Source organism: Oreochromis aureus, linkage group 6, assembly GCF_013358895.1.
Source record: "Oreochromis aureus strain Israel breed Guangdong linkage group 6, ZZ_aureus, whole genome shotgun sequence".
In the NCBI taxonomy this organism is placed as follows: domain Eukaryota; kingdom Metazoa; phylum Chordata; class Actinopteri; order Cichliformes; family Cichlidae; genus Oreochromis; species Oreochromis aureus.
This window is the reverse complement of record NC_052947.1, coordinates 19,580,781-19,604,789: the sequence shown is the minus strand read 5'-3', so window position 1 is coordinate 19,604,789 and position 24,009 is coordinate 19,580,781. Positions and strand designations below refer to the sequence as shown.

The window sequence follows — 24,009 nt, the reverse complement described above, 5'->3', positions numbered from 1 at the left end:
CACAAAATCTTTGGTTTTACCCTCACAAAGGGTGGACAGACTTATAGACAGATCACACATCCTAAACAGCAATTAATTCCTAATAAAGTTAATAATGTATAAATTGAAAAAAATGCCAATATGCAAATGTGGTTAAATTCATCATGTTATTGTTCATTTAGGCAGTTTATTAAATGCAAAGGCTCCAAGCCTAAATGTACTTCTAAATAGACGGGTTAGTTTTCACAACTAAATTACCGGCCGCTTCATTAATTATTGATAGTTATAGTCATTGATAGCTCAGGCTCAGTGTGGTTGCCTGCTGCTTCAAGGTTTGACGTATTGTGCATTCAGAAATGCTCTTCTACATACCTTAAGTAGAAATGCACTAAGTCCAATCCATTTACCATTTATATTATAAATATATATTTCAATACTACAGTCACTTCAAGGCACTTTATACTGTAAGGCCTAGAGACTACAATAATAGAGGCAATACCCCAAAAGTCAGACAATGATCAATCACTTGGTGACAGTGGGAAGGAAAAACTCCTTTTTAACAGGAAGAAACCTCTGGCAGAACAAGGCCAATATTAATTTAGCGAGGCATCATTTCCACAAGCTTATGCAGCGTCACAAACATTTATTTTGTCACAATGATGGGAGTGTTGCTCAGTTTTTATTAATTAAATTCTTCGAGTTGGTGACTTTTCTTTTGGCCAGGCAGTGTATTTATAGTTTACTTAGTCAAATATAACAAGTTCTAATTAGAACTCACAGTTATTCCATATTTACAGTACATAATAATGTACAAATATCAGTAAAAAACTAAAAATCAATTCAAGTTACAACCAACATTTTTACTGGCGCAATGGGACCACAAATATTTACTGGCAGTTTTGTATTTCTTTATTGAGTAACTCAAATGGAGAGATTTAATGAAAAGCTACTTTTTAAAGGGCTTTTTGCTGGGAAACAGTAACAATCTCATTGTTAAACCCACAGAAGCTTTCAGACAGTCAAACAAGACGCAAAATAAGTCCAGTCAACAATCTATAAACTTATGACCTATTTGAGTGCAAGAGGGAGGGCTTCCATTTGTGGTCCTGTACAAGGTCAAAGAGTGAAAGTTATGGCATTAGGCATAAATGACTCTTTATTCATTGCTGTTTGCATTGGGGTGGTAATCTGAAGTCAGGGTTTGTTTAAAAGTGAAACGTGGCCTACCCTCCCACGGGGATTCTGCACATCAAGCGAGATGTCAAAGGTGAAAAGAGTCCAATTCAAAGAGAAGATAGAGATAGATATAAAGATATAGAAAAGTAATAATAAAGAATGAGAAATCTATCAGGACACACAGAGGTGTGAGGGTGAGTGAGAACAGGGCAGATAGAGGGAGTGAAAGTGTTTCTCAGCAGAAGTGGTAATAACAGGTTTTAACACTGAAGTAATCTGCAGACTAGAGGGAAAAGACACCAGGTGTCAATTTTGAGCCTTGATTGGAAGGGGTTGTTTTTAATCACAGAACTGATAACGTATAGTGCTTAAGAAATTTATTAGACCACCATTCAATGTAAGGTTTTGGCCACAGCTGTCCCAAAATTAACAGTATTGGTAGTTATTAAAATCATTTGTTATGTTTCTGTAATGCTTAATCAGCCCATATGTTCAAGTTCTTTGATCAAAATAGGATATTTTGAATATTATGTTGTTATCCATGAATTTTCAAATTCACATCAGGGCTCGCAAAATCTCTAGCCCGACGTCCTGGAGCTAGCGATATCTCCGGTCGGGCGACCAAAATCTATCTCAGCCCCGCCCGTCGGGCCATCATATAGCCCAGTGGGCTATATTTTACACGAAAAGAAAAAAAATATTAAAGCAGAACATCATTTTTTGATAAAAATGCCAAATTAAATTTATTTAATTAGCGTCCTGAATAAAAAAAAATTTGCATTAGTGGCTGAATGTTATCCTTGATTCATTTCTGACCACTGTGCTCAAATTTGGATATAAAACCATGAATTCAACTGTTATTATCCTAATAAATAAAACAGTTATTTTTAGTTTTAAACACATTTGCAGTATAAATTTTTACATGACATAAAAATGTCATATCGTGATATTACTGCTATAGCAACGCCATGTGTTTACATTCCATAGTGCACACAAGCCCGGGCATGTCTGAGAGAGCTGCAAGAGCCAAAAAACAGAGCTGCTCTAACAACCTCCAACAAGGCAAAGTACTTATATTAAGAAGAAAATTTGCCGCTAAAGGTGGAAACAACAAACCTGTTTCACCACTTGAGGCAAAAAATACATCATCAAGTATAACCAGGCTAAAAAGGAGAAGATAACATCCCAGGTATCGTTATTGCAGGTTTTCTTGAAATATCGAGATATAATTTTGAGGCTATGTCATCCATATCTAATTCTGATGTGTTTTCATATTACCCTTTACTTGATTGATCTTCTTTTAACTATCTATCATGCTTTAAGTGGGTTCCATGTGGCTAATTAACATATCATTACATAAGCAAATTTTTATAATGATGATGATTATGATAAGAGATAATTATTGTAACCACTTATGTTTATGTTTAGGGAAGAGCAACCTGGATTATTTTCTGTAGCTACAATTTCAATGTTCACATCCAGTTATGCAATTCAGGGCTGTGGTTGGACTGGAGGCGATCCCAGTTGTTGCGGGACGAGAGGTGGGAATACCCTGGGCCAGTCTTTTGAAAGGCTAACACAGAGGGATTCTTTTAAACCAACAGCCAATTGGAACCACTAATTAACCTAACATACTAGTTGCTGGACTGTGTGAGGAAGCCGGAGGCAGTAGCGGTTTTAGATACGGGCGACACGGGCGGTTGCCCGGGGCGGCATCGTGGTGGGGGGCGGCATCACGGGCATCGGCAAAAAAAAATAAAAAATTGCTCGTACTCATGCTGCCCCGACATCATGCCAGCGCATATTGGGGATGGCATAGGCACCGATCGGTTTTCTTTCGCCCAATTGCTGGGAGTAAGGGCGACCTCCGTTTGCGGGGTACGCCTGCTGCTTGCGGCACAGGGAGGAGAGGGCGGGGCGGCGGGGGGTTCTCTGGCTGGCTGGAGCAGCATCTAATAAGATAACCTTTATTAGTCCCACACGTGGGAAATTTGTTAACCAACTCGCAAAATAAAACAAAATAAAACAAAATAAAAACAAAGCAACAACACGAAAACACCAGACATTATGATACAGACTTATAATTTGCACCGATGTTTTTCTATATTTCCCTCGGGATGAATAAAGCATAATCAATCAATCAATCAATCAATACACGAAAAGTGAGCGCGAGAGCCCTCGGCCTGCTCGCTGCTGAAGTCAAAGTAAACTTTATTGTCATCTCCGCTACATACAGTTGAGTATATAGAGAGACGAGACGACGAGGCTCCAGTTACAGCAGTGCAAGTAAACGAACAATAAATATTTAAGAGTAAAAAAATAAATATACACTTTAGGACCAGGAGTAAAGGGATCAATAACAATTTAAAATGTATATTTTATATTTTGTTGATTTAAAGTCTCACACACAACCCGTTTTTAAAGTTTAAAAAAAGAGAAATGAAGAGGAGTGTAGCGACTTCCACAGTCGCTAGAGGCCGGGGACTGAGCCTGCCTATTTGCCTGACGCGCTGTGAACTTTACGCAATAATGCGAGAGGTGGAATTGCTTGCTTGTTTATTAAAGTGCTTGAAAAGTTTACAGAGCAATGTGATCGGCTCGCGATTCAAACTCTTAAAACATCACAGGCTCTAATGCAACAAGGGGAAACTCGTTGTGTTGCGGTCAACAAAAAATACAGCTACCCAGCCCTGCTCTGTCAAAATCAAACCAGTGAAAGACAGACTGACAACGCCCTCTTAATGTCACCGCTACCACCCACGTGACTCCCGTTACACATCACCATAGCAACCAAACAAATGAAAACCCAGTGATCATTAAAATTCAATACATTTAATTATGGCTCCTACAAGGAGAAACGAGCAAAAGATACAGGTAAGCAGATGTGTCATTGGATAATGGCAGGTCATGTATCCTAAAACATTAAGAATCAGAATACTTTCTTAATTATGTGGGTTACAGTTCCTCCAAGAAGAAATGGTAAAAATAGTTACAGTAACAGACTAAACTCCAAACAATATATACAATAATATAATATTAATATAATAGTAATTAGTCAGTGTCAATTGTTGATTTGTCCTGTTCTCATTGTATGACGAATTATGATGTCTGTTTAGTAGCCGTTTGCATACTATATTTTCTCTGTCTTCATATGAGTGTGTGTGTGTGTGTGTGGGGGGGGGGGGCGCCAGAGGGAGTGTTCGCCCAGGGCGCCAAATAGGCTAGGACCGCCACTGGCCGGAGGGAACCCACGCAGGCTTGGGGATAACGTCACACACACATCACACAGACAGGCCACAGCTAGCTGATGGATTCAAACCCAGGATTTTCTCGCTGTGAGACGACAGTGGTACCAAATGCACAACCATACGTCCATGCAGCCAAACGGTTGCTGTGAGCACTAAGAGACATGCACACATGTAAAAGTACTTCTTTGAAATGACAGATCTTTAAGGACACAACAACTTAAAGGATTAGTCTTTGCTAATTAATATAAAACAGATGAAGCGAGCCTGAAAGGTAATGCTAACAAAGGAAGTTGCTAAATATTGAAATATAAACCAGCTATGAATTAGCCTGCTACAAGATAACCAGGTTGACCTAAGTAGTGTGAGGTGAACTCTAACTTTTTGAAGCTACACCCAAATTTCTCTGCAGCATTTCCCACTTGCTCAAAATGTATTTTTTGGTGGTGAGTGTAATCACTACAATTTACCAGTGTTCCCTAAATGCCTCACATGCAGGCAATCGGTAGCTGTCATGTCAAATGTCTACAACCTCAATGCTGCAGAAAGGATAAAGAGCAGAGATGCATGCATTTGTTTAGAGAGATAACAAATGTTAATGTTATTTTTCAAAATCTAACAATAATTGAACAGGAGGGGATCATTGCTGAAAATAGTCCAGATTGGCTAAACCATCTCTGCCACTGACGAGACCTGAGAAACAAAGAAACTGATTGGCATCAGCTGCTGCATTCAGGCCTCACAATAATTGCCTTATTCACATCAGCAAATCGTTTCTAAGCAGGTGTACACACTTCTCACTCTGCTGTATCCAAAGCCACAACATCCTGTTTATGTGCTATATTTTTGTTATTGTTGATCAAGCTCAGGTTTAAACACCTGTTTATGTGTTTATTACTGAGGATATTGTTCCAACTGTACAACTACTTTCTATTAATGCACATTATGGTCCTTGTAAGTGATTTTAAGAGTCTCTGACTGAACTGTGTTTAGCGTAGCTGGAGTTTCAAACTCCTTACATTACCTGCATGAGGACAAAGAACACTGTGCTGCAGCGACTGCAACAGAAAGCTCAATCTCTGCACCATGTGCATAAATCATGAGCTGGCCCTCAGGCTGCATTAATGATATGCCTATTAAAGGTTCAGCTCTAAAGGATAAACACCAAATGATGGTCTGAATTCATTTATAAATAATAAAAGCGACCAGTCACAAGTGAAATACCCCCTCAGTCTCGCAGTCTTTGTTTCACAGGCTGTCACTGGGGTTCTATCACGCAGTCACTTCAGATTTATTTCTGTGTGCTCGCGCTCGCCGACAAAGATTTGTTTTGCTCGGAGGTGTGAGGAGGAGAATGACTCAAGGTGTATCACAGCCTTCATGCCAGTCCTCTGCAAAGCATCACTTGGAGATGCTGTAGCGCTGAGCTCAAACTGGTGCAAGCCTCTCGGAGAGGTGCGACACGATCATCCTCCTCGACCCACGCTTTAACAATGGAGCCGTTATCCCTGCTGGTATTTCTCCTTTGGAAAATGTGCTCCTCCCACCACAGTTAATACCATGATAAAAACGCAGAGCAAAATAAACAAAGTGCGACAAAATGTTTCACATCACCCCGCCCCAGTGCTCTGCGTGGCTTCCAGTCGTATCAAGAATAATTAAAGGGGACACGGATGAGAATCCTTCAGAGTTTTGACACGTTACAGTACACTATAGGCTCCTTTATAAACTTAATGAGAGGTTTAGTGAAAGCTCCTAAAGCCTTTTGGGCTACATGACTACATCAAAGTATGTTAGCCCTGAGTAAGCCATGGGACTCCCCTGACAGGACAACCTCATAGCCTTGGGCCTATTACCTGACAACAAAGGCCAAGCCTAATCGCTTATGTCGAAAAAGACTCAGTACACTTTAGTTATTACACAATGGGCCACTCGTCTGAAGCATTTCATCTCATGTCACAGTATTACTCAGAAACCCTTTCATTTTAAACTCTTTCTGGATATCTGGTTAAAAAACAAACAAGCAGATACATGACATTTTACACCTCTGTAGCAGAATCAATTAAAACAAAACAGGACATCAAGTCAACCTTTTTTTCCTATTTTAATATCTAAGACCAAGTACTAACCACTGCTGTGGTAAGGAACAAGCCCTAATAAAGGATGTTTATACGCAAGCTAACAGTAAGGGTGATGTTACCTACAGGTTTGTGGTTACCATCTGGTAACATCTAGCTACAAGCTAGCAAGGTGGATCTATTGGCTGTATTTATGCCTTATATACTTGGCCACTTTAATTTTTAGTACTTTTTATATTTACTGTGCATAAAAAATAATGCTAAGATTTTACACTGATCAGAATAACTGGCTACAGTTCTGGCAGGGAATACAGGATATCACCAACTACAGATTTTGCAACAAAAATCCATGGACAATATGAGACATCACAACAGAACTCAGTCTTTTCTTCTCAGCCCCCTCTGGCCTCCAGAGCCCAGACGCTAACCCCACAGGAACATCAAGGGAGAGGAGTGTTCAGGTCAGTGAACATGAGGAATCCTGCTGTTTCCAGGTAAAAGCATGTGAAGACTACCTGTCACATGTCTTTATCGGTATATTCAACTACTCCCTGAGACAAGCCCTCATCCCTCTCCATCTGAAGTCTGCAATCATGATCCACCGAAAAAGCCATGACTCTCCATCCACACTGTGCTGATCCACCTAGAATACCAAGGGAGCGATGTGAGGATGCTTTTTATTTACTGCAGCTCAGCCTTCAGCACAATCATCCCGAAGATTCTGGTCAGCAAGCTGTCCAGTTTAGGTTTGACTGGATAAAGGACTTTCTCACAAATCAGCCTCAAACAGTGAAACCTGGCCCCACTTCTCCTCCACTCACTGAGCACTGGTTCTACCACAGGCTGTGTGTTGATACTACTGCTATTTGGCCTCTACACCCAAGACTACAGTGGACTCCAGTAACACCATCATCAAATTTGCAGATGATACCACCTCATTTCAGAGTGGTATGTCTACCTAGAGATGAGATGCTGAAAACATCTTCATCTTTGCTGACCTATCCTGGACCTATCCCCAGCAGATAACCAAAAAGGCACAGCAGCGACTTTACTTCCTGGGAGGACTCAGGAAGAACAATCTGGGCCAAAAGCTGCTTGTGACCTTTTACGGGTCCTCCACAGAGAGTGTACTGACATATTGTATCACAGTGTGGTACAGGAACTGCACAGAAGCAGAGAGAAGGCTTCAGAAGATCATGAACACAGCTCAGAGGTGCCTGCAGGACTTGTTTACCTCCAGCTGCCTCAAAGGATCTCGCGCATCCTAGTTCTCACCTGTTTGACCTGTTGCCCTCTGCCAGGCACTAGCAGTCCCTCAAATCAAGGACAAACAGACTCAGAAACAGTTTCTTTTCAAGTGCCATAACAACACTGAACCCCAATATACAGACAAGAATTTCTTTCCTGTGTAATATCACCTCTAACCGCAAAACTCACTCAATGAGCGTATCTCAAAGACTTTTAAACATTTACTCTGCAAGTGACTGTTCCCCCTTTGCATTGTATATTGTCAATAAAAGCCTGTGTTAAACATCACACAAAACAGCTCTTAATAATATCTGAGAGCTAACTGCATTAATAATTGTCAAAAAAGGACCAACAGTTGAAAGGGCCAAATTAATGACTTAGCAAACAGCAATCAACTAGCACGTGTGTCACTCACATATGGGCCACACTCTTTATTGTTATATCCATAAGAGGGGGAAACCAGCTAACACCAAAACACTTTTTGTACGAGTAATCTTGTTTATTTCTGCTCTCACATTAAGCATGTGGCAGTGTGCACGAACTTATTAGCTTTGGCTTGTTTTTTTAAGCATCTTGTAAAGTTTCTTTTCTGTTTCAGAAAAGATCATTATGCAGGATATGCTCTGTGGCTAGCACCTTGTGATTGACAAGACAGAAATCTGATTTGAAAACAGATGGTGACAGCGAAAACGCTCATCAAGGAACTTCAAAACAAGACTAACAGAACTTATGGTGACGTCCAGTGATGTCCATATGTTATTCTGTCTGTTGCTTCATTGCCTACATTTATCATAGGTATTAGGGGGCCAATACTGAAGCTGAGGCTGGCTTTGTAGAGATTTGTAGAGAATTTCATTTCACTGTTTGCCGTCCAGACCACAGCTTTACCATTTATGCTCAGTGCAATCCTTCTTCACCTCTGAAACGTCCCTTTCAGCTGCAATGACAAAAAGCCCAAAGGCATCCCTGTGAGCAGCGTACACCGAAGACACACAGACAGACATGCACCAGTTGCTTGGAGAGCATAATGAGCATTTAGTGGCTAAATAGTCAGCTCTTTAATGCAAGAGCTGATAGAGACCAAAGACAGCTAATTGTTATGCTAACACTGATTCCACTGACCCTAAAAACTGCCAAAGACATCTGATTTTGTGGGTTTAAAGTGTATATATATACTTACATGTTCTAAACACAGAGCTTTAAAAAAGCTAAAACTAATAAAACTATACCTTCTACTGCAGTGACTAAATAGCTGCCATTGCACTGCAGCTCAGGCATGTCCCCTGGGGAAAAATTGCTTTTACTCCCCCCATTATATTATATATATATTATATATATAGCTTCACTGTTATTTCAGTCCTCTAGAGATCTGAGCAAACTTAGAAAACTGCTCAGTTTTTATGCAATATTGCCAAAAAGGCTCTGTTAGCATCTTCTCAAATGTACATATTTCCTGATTTCAATTACCAAAAAAAAAAAAACCTAATAACCACCTAACTATAAAATGCTATTGTTCACACAAAACCAAATAATTTTAATATGTTAATTTGTAAATAAATAATTCTGATGACTGTAAAAGAAACTACGCATCAGATTGTATTAATAAAGGAAAGTCATTTATAGCAGTACTGCTGTGATGGAATAATACTACTTTGAAGGTTTTTGTGCGTTTATTAAAGTGCACACAAAAAAGTGGTAAAGATGATGTCATAAAGCTTAAATCTACAGCAGATGTGTTCAGGATTAAGATTTTGACAAATGGGTCCTTTTTAAGACTGGAGGATAGGATGTATTAATCAGAACTTTTCTTCTGGCATCTGGGCAGTTGCCCACTTTACTCTGATAAGCATCGAGCTCGGGACAGGACAAGGCTGCGACATTAGATGGGAAGCCTCTCGCCGATCTGAGCTTATGGACAGACTCATCCTCCGGCTCGCCGCTGTCTGCTATCGATCCAGACAGCTGTTCACTGAAGCAATTACATTCAAGTATACATGTACATACAAGCATGCCAAGAGGATGTTGTTAGGCACACTAACGCCACAAGTCCATGCTCATTATGTGGGCAAATCTGTGCACTGTACAAATTCAATACTGACAATGCAGGCATGTTTCTATTCTGCTTGTTCGTTTCCACAGAAAATGGAGGGTTTTTACAGTAATGCGGGTATGCTAATGAGGGAATATACAAAAACAAATTATTTCTGCAAATTTCTTAATAGTTAATAAGATCAATTTATACGTCATACGCTTTTTTTTCAGCAATTAGTTCATTAAAATAGCTGCCTATGCAGATAACACATCTGTCACCTCCACTCAGGGATGTTACAGTATCCTGCTTTCTCTCCACTGCGCATCTTCTCTAAAGACTACAGCAAGCTTCTTACTGTATGTTTGCACATTAAGCCCCTCCATGCCTGCCTAAACAAGAATGGGGACGAAGCTCCTATAGAGGACGTCAGGGGGAAATGATGCAGAAAATGGCCTCTGTGATTTGTGGCTGCATTTTGACTGTCTCTGAAGTCCTCTTATACTCATTAATCCTGGGATAACATGCAAGTTGCAGGTGAAGAAGTGAGAAAAGAAGTGAGAAGTGGTTAAATATTTAAACAGTGTTCATAACATTTTTAGATGTCACTTTTTGATGTTTTAAGTTTAAAAACCTTAAAACAACAAATGAAGATAAGAAAATATGGCACAAGAATCATTTTTAAGTTGGGGTTAATACAGTCGTTGATACTCAGAAGCTGTCAGCAACGCTTAAATTCGATCTGTAAGTGATGGCCGGATATAATAATCTACAAAAAGTAACTTGGGGTGATTTAAAAGTTGCATCATCACATACTTTGTCCAGCAATGCAGCTTCAACTCCAGTGTTTACAACACTCTCAGTGCTGTCTGTAGCAGGTGTAGCAGGGTTTACGGTCCTGTGAAAAACTGCTTCCATAGGAATTAATCAAATGCACTTGTATGACCACCTCTATGAAAGTAGATTTTTTTGGTAGTTTGCCGGTCTGGAGCATACAGGTGTGTGTGTGTGTGTGTGTGTGTGTGTGTTTCAACAAAAGGCCACAATCTTCCCAAGAATGGACATCCCAGTAAATTCACCCAAAGGTCAGACCATGAGTGCTCAGACAAACTGCAAAAAACCCAAGAGCTACGTCTTAGACTCTAACAGGCCTCAGAATGTCAAATGTTAAAGTTCATGATAGCACAATTAGAGAAAGACTGAACAAATATGGCTTGTTTAGTAGGGTTACCAGGGGAAACTTCTCTCTAAAAACATTGCAGCACTGCTTAGGTGGTGCATTTAACAAAAACAGAGCATATATAAGAACTGCTGGCACCGTGTTGGACGGATGATGATTTGGGCTTGCTTTGCAACCATAGGACCTGGGCACCTTGCAGTCATTGAGTCGACCATGAACTCCTCTGTATACCAAAGTATTCTTGAGTCAAATGTAAGGCTATCTGCCCAACAGCTAAAGTTTGATCCCAAGCACAGCAAAAATCTACAACAGAATGGCTGAAAAGGAAAAGAATTAAAAAGTTGCAATGACCCATTTAATGTCCAGACCTCAAGGCGATTGAAAAGCCATGGCGGGATCTTAAAAGAGTCGAACTGAAGCAATACTGTAAGGATGAGCGGGCCAAAATTCCCCCACAATCATGTGAAAGACTGATAATGTCATACAAAAAACAGTTGGCTGGCTGTACCTGATAACTGTACATCTGCAGAAATAAATAGAAATAACTAAATAATCTATCTAGAAATAAAGTACATAACAAAACACAGCCAGCTCCACAGCTCCAGCACCAAAAAAAAGAGGTCTGTGTGTGTATGTGTGTCTTTCAAGCCACCTTAGGCATGGCTCAACCCCTCATGGCTGCTCCAAAAAACTGGCAGACATGCCAAAATCTTACTTTGTTAATGTCTTTAGCACCAAAACACCTATTTAGCTTAATCTGTTCTTTCTCATTATTAAAACATTTCAGTTTGACTAAAGCAGATGTCACCAAGACAGCCCCAGCAAACACTTGTTTATTTCCCTTACAAGAATCTACTTCTTTCAGCTTTACGTCACATTTTTCAGTTTGTTGTTCATAGTGACTCTGTCCCAGCAGTGGGACCCCACCCCTCAGTGTGAGAGCTGCAGACTGAAAGGATGCAGATTAAAATCTTTGGGAAAACAGCAAAGACGGTGGCAGAAGTGTAACTTCTGTGGTAGTTGGGAGACCTTTTTAAAAACTTTGATGAAACTTGGGGCAAAGTCAATGAACATTTTTAAGCAGTTTTTACCTGGACATGTGCATTTTTAATGTCCAAATAATCAATGAGATTTAAGTTAAGATCATTTAAGTTTAGATAATCCTTCAAAAAATATTTTCCAGAGAAGTGCCTGGAGGTGTCACCATGACAAGACCTGCATCAAAGGATCCTACTAGATAGATAGCAGTACAGACAGTAAGTATTGTGCATCTGTATAAATACTTGCCTCATATGTGATCAGTCAGGAAACCATCTGTCTCCACTGACATTTGCACGACAAATGGAAACTGATGACTGGCTATGCTATAAACTGACATACTGTCTGCACACAAGCATGTTGTATATAACTGCATTGCAGATAAAGGACACAGCTCTTCCTTATATAAAATGAGCACTCACAGGCCCTGACAGCTCTGTTTTCAAAAGAGTTAAATCTACTTCCACCCTGTACAAACTCAGCTCTAATCTTGCAGCCATCCCTCTTTTTTCAGCATGACTGCCCCAACTTTTGTCACATCAGATTTCTACAAACACAGCAGCAACATAAAGGCTAAGGCCCACTGACTCTGAGATTTCTCCAGCTCTGTAGTCATATGACAGTTTCCCAAACTCTAGCAGCATGCTGCCTTAAGAGCTGAGGATACATCAGGGGAGTTTGAAGAGTCCTTCGGGTATATTATTATTATTAGACCGTGCATACAGAGTCATGACTTCCTTTGACACTTTCCTCCTGCACAGATCTGTGCAGTGAACACTGTATAGGCTATAAGGGGAAAAAACATGCAGATTTATGCTCAAGCTGTGTGAGCACATTCAATAAGCAAACACATGCAACTTATAACAGACAGCATCCTAATATTTCTACATACAACCTGTCCAGTTCCTACAGGCCAAGGCCGGCCAAAGTCTCAGAGCGATCCCTGAAAAGCTGCATGTAGCTGTCGCCTGACAGCCGCCAGCGATGTGACAGCAACCACTGGATCATCCGGCGCTGACGATCTTTGATCCTCACATTTTGCACCGCACATGGATCAACCACAAGCAGCCGATCAAGTGGGTGTGGACGAGCGGCACCACCAAATGTTATCTCACAGCCACGAACGCCTCTGCAAGCGCGCACACACATACACACAAGCCTAGGCCCGGAGTCCAGCTTAATTCACACCGATGCTCGTGACAGCAGCCGTGCACAACGGGGAGGGGACAACCTGGCGTGTACCCGATTTTCTCCTGTGTTTTCACGGCAGCACTGGCTCCTTGCTGGACCCGGACTCCCGACGTTGCATAAAATTCGTTGCACGGGAAGAGCGGAGCGGCAGCAGTGAAGCGACAAAGCATGCACCCACACTGACACAAACGTGATCGGAGGACAGAGGGACGTTGGAAAAAGCAAAAGAAACGTGCGGTCTCACTCACCTAATCTTCTCCCCATTTTTCTCCCCCTCCTGCTCCAATCAAGGGACCGCTCCAGCCTTCAGTGACGTCACGCAGCCCGTCTCTGCAGCAGAGAGCAGCAGCAGGCCTGCAGAGGACGAGCAGGGAGGAGAGGAAGAGTGAGGAGGGAGGAGAGAAGGAGAAAGAGAAAGAGAGAGGAGGGGAGAGGAGCAGATGCAAAAATGTGAATCATTTTTAAAAAAAGAAAAGCCCTTCTGTCCTCAGGATAGGGAGAGGATATTGTACCAACTCAGGCTGTGGATGTGGAAACTGATTAGACATCATATCCATCCAGCTCAGCAGCTCACTATCACAAACTGAAAAGACAGTTTTGTCCAACCAGCTGCCTGTTTCCCTATTAATTAACATCAAGTAAACATGGGTAAGGTAACATCTCTGTCATCCAGCCAGCATGTTCACGTGTCTTTGGTCAGAAGAAGACGGAAAGGGTCTTTTAATTCAACATATGCTGAGATATATTTCTCCCATACTGGCTTCTCTTCATTGGCTTCCTGTTAAATCCAGAATCAGATTTAAAATCATTCTCCTCACATATGAGGTCTTGAATAATCAGGCTCCGTCTTATGTTAAAGACCTCATAGTACCGCATCACCCCAGTGGAGCACTTCGCTTTTAAACTGTAGGCTTACTTGTAGTTCCTAGGATACTTAAAAGTAAAATGGGAGGCATTTTACAGGTTTTCAGAAACCAGCTCCCAGTTTGGATTCAGATGATAGACACATTCTCTACTTTTGAGACTAGGCTGGGATTTAGGTGACCCTAAATCCTCCTTAGTCACGCTAGAATAGGTCTAGTCTGCTAGGGGCTTCCCATGATGCATTAAGGTTTTTTTCTTCACTCCCCTTTTTCACTCTCTGTGTGTTTATACACCACTCAGCATTTAATAATTAGTTATTATTCATCTCTGGCTCTTTTCCACAGCATGTCTTTTGTTCTGCCTCTCTCCCTTCAACCCCAACTGTACTTGGCAGATCACCGCTCCTCTCTGAGTCTGGTTCTGTAAGAAGTTTGAAGGTAGTTTCTCCTTCCCACTCTCGCCAAGTCCTTGCTGATAGGACTGACTAATGATAAATCTAACAGTATTTTGCTCGTTGCCAATCCTTAGTCAATCCACATAACAATTAATTATCAGCTGTTTTGATAACTGCTTCTCATTTCAGTTCAACTCAATTAATTTATATAGTGCTACTTATATTGCTCTATGAGCAAGAATTTGGCGACAGTGGGAAGGAAAAACACCCTTTTAACTGGAAAAACGTCCAACATAACCAGCCCCGTGACCGGTTGTTTTATTGTTTTGGTCTCTTTTTTACACAACTCTGCATCGCCCAGATGTCAAAGCAGGTCCCAAAAGTGCCAGTAAATTAAAAACAGCTAATTTCTTTGAGTTTTTATAGAGTAAAAGTATCATATCAACCGTTTATCAACCTTATGGTCTTGTCTTTCTTCTCAAATCTAGTTCCACCACATAACAGACACATACAGGTAGGGATATGTGTTTAAGTTCACCTGCAATATAAAAAATTGAAGATGCTTGGTTTCAAAGATAATCTATACATTTTTAGAGCAAAACATTACATTGTAACAGTTTCAGACAAGATGTGTATCTCCACCTGATAAATGTATCAGTGACAATGTGTTTAAAGTTTGGAATTAGGATTCATGCAAGCTAGAGATACAGTCTGTGAGAAATACAATTTATCAAATCAATTAGGATAATCTAAATTGAAATAATACGACTGATGGATAATTGTGGTACATTTTCTTTGAGAGCCTTAGAGAAGGAACACAAGGATTTTGGATGGGCTACGGCCCGGTGATCCTGGAATAACTGGAACAATGGTTAAAAAAGTCACACAAGTATTTCTTAGACATGCTTTAGAGATGTAACGACCTAAGGGCCGGGCAGCTAGTTCAAAGATTTAGGGACTGTTCATCTTTAAGTGAATGCATTCAATTTACAGTGTAGTAACAGTTATTGCAGCTATGATGTTAATTTATGATGGGATCGCTGGTGTGTTTATGGCTCAAGGTGGTGTTGAGTTTGGTTAGTGACAGGCCACCATGACCCCCACACCGCCATGGTAATCAATCACTTCTGGCTGTTGTTCCCGTTTAGCATATTAGTGCTAATAAAACTGTGTTACTGGAGCTGAGTGACGTATAGATCACAGGAATAACAACTGGAAACTGAGATCTTTGTATCATGATTATTTCATCCATTTGGATTTGCCACAATTTCTCTGCAGCTGTCTTCCCAACCATCTCAAGGATCTCACAAAAACTCAAAAAGATTCAGCCTTCAGGCCCGCTGTGTCACAAACAGTCTGGCTTGGGATCTGAGGGACTGGCTTAATGCAGTTCACCATTCACTGGCTTTTGTTTTAGCTTTGATCATAACTTTTATGATAAAGATTAGATTTCTTTAAAATTATGTCAAGGTTTTCACAAAACTCTGCTTCTTGTTGTTTTTTTTTATTTTTATAGTTTTGGCTGTGCTGTTTTAATCTTGCTGAGATACATTTTGGGCTGCATGTGGACAGCAGCATGCAGAACTAAACTTGGCAGATTTCACTTTCTTTTGTGCTCATTTCTCCAGCTCCGATGGTTTCTTGCTGTTTACTACAGGCAGTCATGGTAAACAAATCACATTTTTTTATGGGTGGTTCTTTGATAACACAGAGTTAAAGAATGTTCTGGACCTTTGAATGCAGCGTGTTTGTGTGTGTGTTATAATGGGGGTCATAACTCTTCTGCTAATCATACAGTAGGCTTCTTTGTGGTGACAGAAAAGAGAAGAAAAATAATACACAAGCAGAAATCAGATTCCAGGCATTTATTCACCAGCTGATGTTTGTCCCATGCTTCACAGCCTGTGGCTGTATTCTGTACTAATGGCTCAGAAGTAGCAGTCTGCAAACATGAATTTGTCTTTGTCATCCACACGTTATAGCTTTCTTTACTTTACATGCATTGCTTATATACATTTGATACAAAGACACAAGCATCCGTCTTGATTTTGACTGGTTCTCCTACAGAACAGAACTCACTCAGTAACATTAACAACCAGAAGGGCTAAAACTGCCTTTGCGGACACTCACTGGCCAGTGTATTAGGGACATTTTGGTGTGTTATGCTGCTGGAAGCAACCATCTGAAGTTAGGTACACAGGATGGGCATGGTCAGCAGCAATACTCAGGAAGGCTGTGGCATTTAAGAAAATATCCCCCATACCACTACACCACCACCAGCCAGAACTGCTCGTACAAGGCAGGATGGACCCATGTTTTTATGTTGTTTTCACCAAATTCTGACCCTACCATCTGAATTTTGCAGCAGAAGCTGAGACTCATCAGACCACGTAATGTATTTCCAGTCTTTTTATTTCCCGTTTTAAGTGAACCCCTGTTAATTGTTATGATCTTTTGCATCTCTTGGTTGTAATGAGTGGTTGAGTTAATGTTGCCTTACCATCAGCTGGAAGCAGGTCTGTCCATTCTTCTCTGACCTCTGACATCAACGAGGCATTTTCTCACTGGGTATTGTCGCTTTTCTCTCGTATTTATTCTCTGTAAACCCTAGAGGCGAAAAATCCCAGTAGACCAGCAGTTTCTGAAAAAAGTCAGACCAGCCCGTCTGGCCAACAGCCATGCCATGTTCAAATTCACTTAAATCACCTTTCTTCTTTCAACACGTGTCTATACGCCTGAATGCACGGAGTTGGCTAATTAAATATTTGGGTTAACGAAGAGTTGACCAGTTATACGTAATAAAATGGACGGTGAAAGAGAATAGTACTTTCAAAAGAAATGGAGGTATCATTACACAGATTTAAATCAGTGTAAAGCAAACAATGATGTTTTCATCCAGTCGGCGCTACAATAATAAAAGCTGCTGTGTTTTAAAGGCTGTGAAATCCTAAATCTCACGCTGTTGTAACTCTGTGTTCCTGATATTAAACACATAATCACACAATGATGCAAATTGATCCACTTGAATGATATCATTCAGTGTTTGCATGAATATGTGTTATTAGAGGCACATGCAAACACACTCTTTCTGATAATAGCTGACTAAAAGGGTGCATTTAATTAAAGGAGGTCATTAAAACCTCAGCATCAACTCAATCAATATCCTTTTGGTGTGGAAGAGGCTGAATGCCTCTTTATGTGGTGAAATTTTCAGCTTTCACGAGCTGAAGCTGCAGACCTCAGAGTGAATGCACTGCCTGGTGTTTTGATTTGATTTCACTGTAGCTTAAAATGAATACAGCCACAACCAGAGGTGCTCTTATGTGTTTGTGCCTGTACGCTTGACTGTGAGAGAGACAGAAGACTTTAGGAGTGACTGAACGTGACGCACACAGCACATGTATTCATACAAAAACACGCGATATAGTGCAAAGTCTGTATGTGAATATATTTCAATCTTAACATTACATTAACATTCAACAGCGAGAGAGAGATGCATAAGGTCCATTCAGGAGCTTAAGCACCACTCCCTGGTGAAAGATGAGAAATGCAGTATGTACAGGCTGAGAATACAATAAAAACCAAAGACAATATATTTTTAAATATACTGCATCTAAATAATACTGATAGACTATCAGATATACATTTTTTGTTTAAAAAGCACTTTGTTCTGGACATTTTTTTTAAATTCTGATGTAATTTTTTTGGTGACAGACACTGAAATGATGGCGTAATCATACAATCTCAAAGTTATCATCAAAATGAAAAAATGTAGAGATTCACAAACAAAAAAGAGAAAGAATCTCTTCACTTTAAAAACAGAAAAATAAAACTTGGGGTCTGATGAGGAGTAACTTGCTTTTATTCGACATTGATTTACTATATGTGGAAGCACTATGTAAATGAATATAGATATGTAGGTACAGTGATTGATGAAAACCTGTCATGGGACTAAAAATACTGGTGTAATTTACAATTTTTAGAAACAGGATTACAACATTTATACTTTATGCGGAAGCTGAGACAGTTTGCTGTAGATAGACATATACTGATTTTTCTGTAGAAAGCATTCTGAATTTATTGACTGGTATTTTTCACTCTCTGTGGTTAATAATAACAAACTCAACAGTACTATAAACATAGGCAGGAGCATTTCAGGTCAGCATCAACATAGAATGACCCAACTTACGAGAGGTGGCAAAAGGGCAACACATACACCTTACATCTTGTGCTCAGAGGTCTTTTATACCTTGTAGTATACCTCTGCTGAACAGTTAATATATATGATATGTTATGTTATGGTGTAACATGGTTGCATTACGTTTTTGTGAGTTTTTGTGGTAGCTGTAGTTATGATATCTTTACCGTTATGATTTTCTGATAGTCTCCATAAGGCACAAATGGAAATTCCAAAAAGAACGATAACAAATTTAATCTAATATGATCTAATATACACTCATTGGTCATTTCATCAGGCTCAACTGATAAGCTGTTCATTAATGGAAATTTCTAACCAGCAAATCGCATGGCAGCAACTCAATCCATTTAGACACGTGACTGAATGTGGCATGGCTGTTCATGGTTCTGAGTATTTCAGAAACTGCTGATCTGCTGGGATTTTCCCACACAAGCATCTCTATGGTTTACAGAGAATGGTCTGAAAAAGAGATTACATCTAGTGAGCGGCAGTTCTCTGAGAGAAAATGCTTTGTTGATGCCCGAGGTGAGAGAATGACCAAACTACTTTAAGCTGAAGGCAACAGTAACTCAAACAACCCACTCATTGCAAACCAGGTATGCATCTCTGAATGCAGATGAGCAGCAGAAGACCACACTGGGTGCCACTCCTGTCACAAACAAGAAACCGAGACTACCATTTCCATGGGATCATCCAAATCAGACAATAGATTCGAAAAATGTTATCTGGCCTAATGAGTCTCACTTTCTGCTGCAGCACTTGGATGTTAGGATCATAATTTCATGTAAACACCAAAGCATGGATCCATTCTTTGCCTTGTATCAATGGTTCAAGATGCTGGTGGTGGGAGACATTTGGCACATCTTTGACCCCCTGAGTACCAACTGAGCATCTTTTGATGGCTGCTTCCAGCAGGATAGCACACCATTTCCAAAGCTTAAATCATCTCAAACTGATTTGTTAAACATAAAAACTGGTTCACTGTAGTCATATGGCCGCCACAGTCACCCGATCTCAATCCAATACAGCACCTTTGAGATGTGGTGGAATTGGATGTTGGCATTCATGGATGTACAGTTAAAAAAAGTCTGGAGCAGCTGTGTGATGCTGTCACATCAATATGGACCAGAATCTCTGAGGAATATTTCCAGCACCTTGTTGAATCTGTGCCATGAAAAATTAAGGCAAAAGGTATATCTAAGAGTGTCCATTAGTGTAAATATACCAACTACTGTGATGTATAACACATGAATTAATATTGAAAAGCAAAGCCTCTAACCTTTTTTGATGTCTTTTGTCTTTTCACTCATTTCAATTTGAATTTGGCCCACTCAACTATGGATTATTCTGAGCAAGCATGCAGAACATTAAAGTGTCAAATGGGCCATAATTCAACACTTTCCCGCAACTGTCAAATTATTCATGCCAAATGTTAACATTTCCCTCACCAGTCTTTCTCGCTGACTTTCTCAGTATAACTCGAAGGAGATCAAAGCCTAGTGCATTCTCTGTGGCCAGTAAAAATCCACTTTTAAAACTGATGTTACAGCGATGAATAGACAGAAACACGGCCCAGTAATGTGATCATCGTTGTATTGATATGTCACGCAGGGAATATTTAAGATTATTATCATTAATGTGCTTCTCTGCAATATGACAGTGACCCATAGGAGTCACAGTAACAGAGATCTATCTGTAGTTATGAAAGAATGAAGATGTCTGCACCACATTATGCAGCCCCTGAATGTAAATTGTCAAAGATTTAGGTGATTGGATACTAAAACAATCAGCTTACTCTTTATGTCATATGTGGGTGCAGAAAAGGACATTTCTTGAACAAAAATTCATCTTTTCGGGTAGAAAGTCCAAAACAAGTCCAATTAAAAAATCCTAAACAACAGAACCGGGGACTCAGGAACACTCAAGCAATGAAAAGCTACAGACAATCTGACAAATGAGCAGTGGAAGAAGGAACTATTTATACTCACACAGACACACACACACACACACACACACATTGAGGCCTGATCAGTGAAATGAGACACAGCGGGGAGGAAGACGAGACACAGGTGCATACACTGGAGACAGCCACAGAGGAGGAAGTAAAACTGAATACAAAGAGACAAACATGTACCAAATTAAAACAGGAAGTAACCAACAGAAACTGAAATGGAAACACGGGTGAAGGCTAGAAAACTTGTACAGGAAAGCACCATGACACTCTAACAATAACCTGCTCAACAGCAGGAACAGTTCCCCCCACCCTAATCAAATGTTTTCCCTTTGGTCTGTAGCGCTGTTTATCCATCCACATTGTTTTTGGAATGACTTGCCTATTTTTTGGGAGATATTGTCCACCTTCTCTTGAATATAATAGAACTAAATGGACCTCCACCCCCGACCATACCTTGTTGTGGTAGCTATTTTCTTACCGAACAACACCCACCAACCGCATTCCTTCTCAGAAGTAAGCCTGCATCTACCTGCGATGAGAGGCTCGTGACAGGGTGACAGGATGTAAAGATTAATGGTGTCTCGCCTCAGCTGAGCTGTGCTGTCAGCCAGCTGCACAGTCGCTTTGACCTGGTGGATGCAGTTCAGTAGAAAAAAAAAATACAGACTTCGTGTTTGGTTTGTTTATTTATTTATTGTTTTTCAGAGTAACCAGGTCATGATTTCTAGAACCAGATATTGCTGCCGGGTCTTTCTAAGATATTTCTTGGTGCTTTTTGACCACCACAAGGCATGTGCCATCTGATTCCATTACATTCAAGAGAAGGTGGCCGATATCTTCAAAACTGAACATCTCACACCCAAAAAGGGTTTAGGCAGGATTACAGGAAGACTGAAAATATGTAGCTTTAATAGGGGAACTGTCCCGTTAAACACAGATCCAGGTACATGCATTCTGAGGAAGAAGAAGCTATTTATTTGACTAAGCTAAAGATTAATCAATTAATATAGTTCCTGCTTTACATTGTTAATCTGAAGTCGTGTGGGATCAAGTCTGCTTTGATGACACTACGAGTGCACTCTTGATGAGCGTTAAGTACAGAATATGCAACAGTGAGAGTGGTAATTGGAATATAACTCTGAATATTTAAAGAAAAAATACCCCTCAGATATCTGTTTCCCTTTGATTTAGCTGCTCTGTCTGCTATATCTTTCCCTGCATCTCACAGTAACAGCTGACACCTTCTGGCTATTTCTTAAAGCATGTAACCCTTTTCATAATTTTAAAAAAAAAAACACACACAGTAAAAACCCAAACCTGTTACATCAATCTCTACCCCTCTACGCCCTCTACATGCCGCACTCATCCAGTCATGACAGGGAAAGACTGACACACAAAAGCTTAAAAACTCTCTCCCTCAGGAGATTTTGATAGGATGAATATGATGCTGGGCCGTTTTCTCGTTCTCACGTCAAAAACCGTGGCAAATTTAGACCGAACACCTTTATCCATCCCTCCTTATTCATATTTATGAGAAGTGACTGACAAACTCATTGTTGGGTAATTACAGTGTGGTGAACCTTCATTGTCTTTAGATTGGTAGAGACTGAGACATGCTGTGCTTTGGCTTGCTGCACTAATGCAAACCTCTCCCATGTAGATATTATTAGTCGCTGTTTGCTTAGCAACCACAACACATGTCTGACATTTTTGTACGATGAAAACGCTTCGCCTGGAGTTTATTTTATTTTGGCTGTGAGAATGTTTTTTTGTTTTGTTTTTTTTAATATATACAAAAAAGGTGACAAAGGAGAAGATGGCTAAGAAAACAAAGGCAAAGTCTCACATTATAATAATTATTATTAACAATATTATTATTATACCTACGCGTTAAAGTCAGAGATTAGGCATGTTGACGTTATTTAACACTTGTGTTTTTAACTAATGCCAACACCACATGGGAAATCAGTGGAGGAGGCAACACCTACAAATAGCAGTGGTAAATAATTCATCCTAATGTAATACCTACAATATATTTATGGAACAGGTGTGATTATAGTCCAAAACCAAATCTAACTCTCTTTGTGATCTTAAGATAGTTAAGCTGAATTTTACAGGTGACCTTAGAATAAATATGCCATACCTAAACAGATCAGTAAGCCAACAAAACAGGGGGGGAAATGAAGGCAGAGAAGGTAGTATGATCTGCGAACAGCAGGGGGCACCAGTAATATGCCTGGATTGACTGAAGTGTTACTGAAAGAGAAAAATACTTTTTAATCATCAGAATGAGATCAAACCAAATATTTAAACTGTTTACAGACGCACTGTCTTGATGTGTCTTGATGCTAATTATTCCCTTTCTGGCAATTCAAATCAACGTAATCTTTATAGATAACTAGTCAGATAATAAGAGTATGGAATACAGAATGATATAAAAGCTTAAGTGTGTGTGTGTGAGAGAGAGAGCTGCCATATTATCCCCCTGTAAATCTTCTTCTTCTTTTACAAATCAGTTTACTCACTGACCAGCGACCACACGCTGTGCAAAATGACAGCCAGCCTGGCTTTCATGAAGCATGAGAAATTCCTGCTAAATCAGTAAGTCAAATGGTCTTTTGCTGTCTGTTAACACTCAGGGTAACACAACGGAGCAACGCACGAGCCCGTGGGAGCTCGGCCAATATCAATATATCACCTCGAGTGCCAATTATACTCATTAAAGGGATAAAATGAGATGGAACTGCAGGCGAGCAGCTTGAAATTCATCATCACGTTCCCCGCGCAACAATGCAACTCCACTGCAAAGTGTGCAGTTTATTGTCGAGCAGTCCGGCCACGACAATGAACAATCTGGAGCAAGAGGCCAAATAACAGGCAAATACAAAAACATTTGGAAATCACTCGAAGACAAATTATTCATTTTGGCAAACGCTGCTGTTATTACTTGCACTGGCTCTTAACACATCTGAGCACTTCACATCCAAAAACAACAGAAAAAAAAAAAATAGCGAGAGCTCAGGAATGTCATAACAGCTCAGTTACTGAGGAATTATAGTTTCATTTCTCTTCTAATACAAATATATGTTTTGAATTTTGTCAGCTGTGTGACTTAGATCAAGAGCCATTTAGTGATTGTAGGGTGGCGGTGGTGGGGGGGCTGTGTGGAGAACACAGTGCCATCTTTTGTTTTCACTAAAATAACAAGAGTGGAAAGAGATGTTGTTTTGGCTCAGCACTTGTCAAATTAGAATGCACTGTACACGAAAACATGAGCAAAGCGAGGTTTTAGCCACCTCCTCAGAAGGAAAATCCCCTCCTCTTTAGCACACTGTAATAAAATTATTGTTTTGTAATAGATTTTGTTCTTTTTGTTTATTGGGGGGGGGGGGTAGTATTGCTTTTACAGTACCCAGCGATCATGCTCACCCCTGT

At 40.2% G+C, this 24,009-nt stretch overlaps 1 protein-coding gene across 2 annotated transcripts in view; it reads right to left on the bottom strand.

The window, feature by feature from the left end:
- fbxo41 (F-box protein 41) overlaps positions 1 to 13,485 on the bottom strand; it is a 65,240-nt gene extending 51,755 nt beyond the window's left edge. The window contains exon 1 of one of the 2 annotated variants that reach the window (XM_031752263.2): positions 13,413 to 13,485. The gene's annotated coding sequence lies outside the window, so the exon portion shown is untranslated. Of the gene's footprint in view, positions 1 to 12,868; positions 12,965 to 13,412 lie in introns of those variants that run through there. The other variant, XM_039613019.1, reaches the window with a different exon arrangement.
- Between the last annotated feature and the right edge of the window lie 10,524 nt (positions 13,486 to 24,009).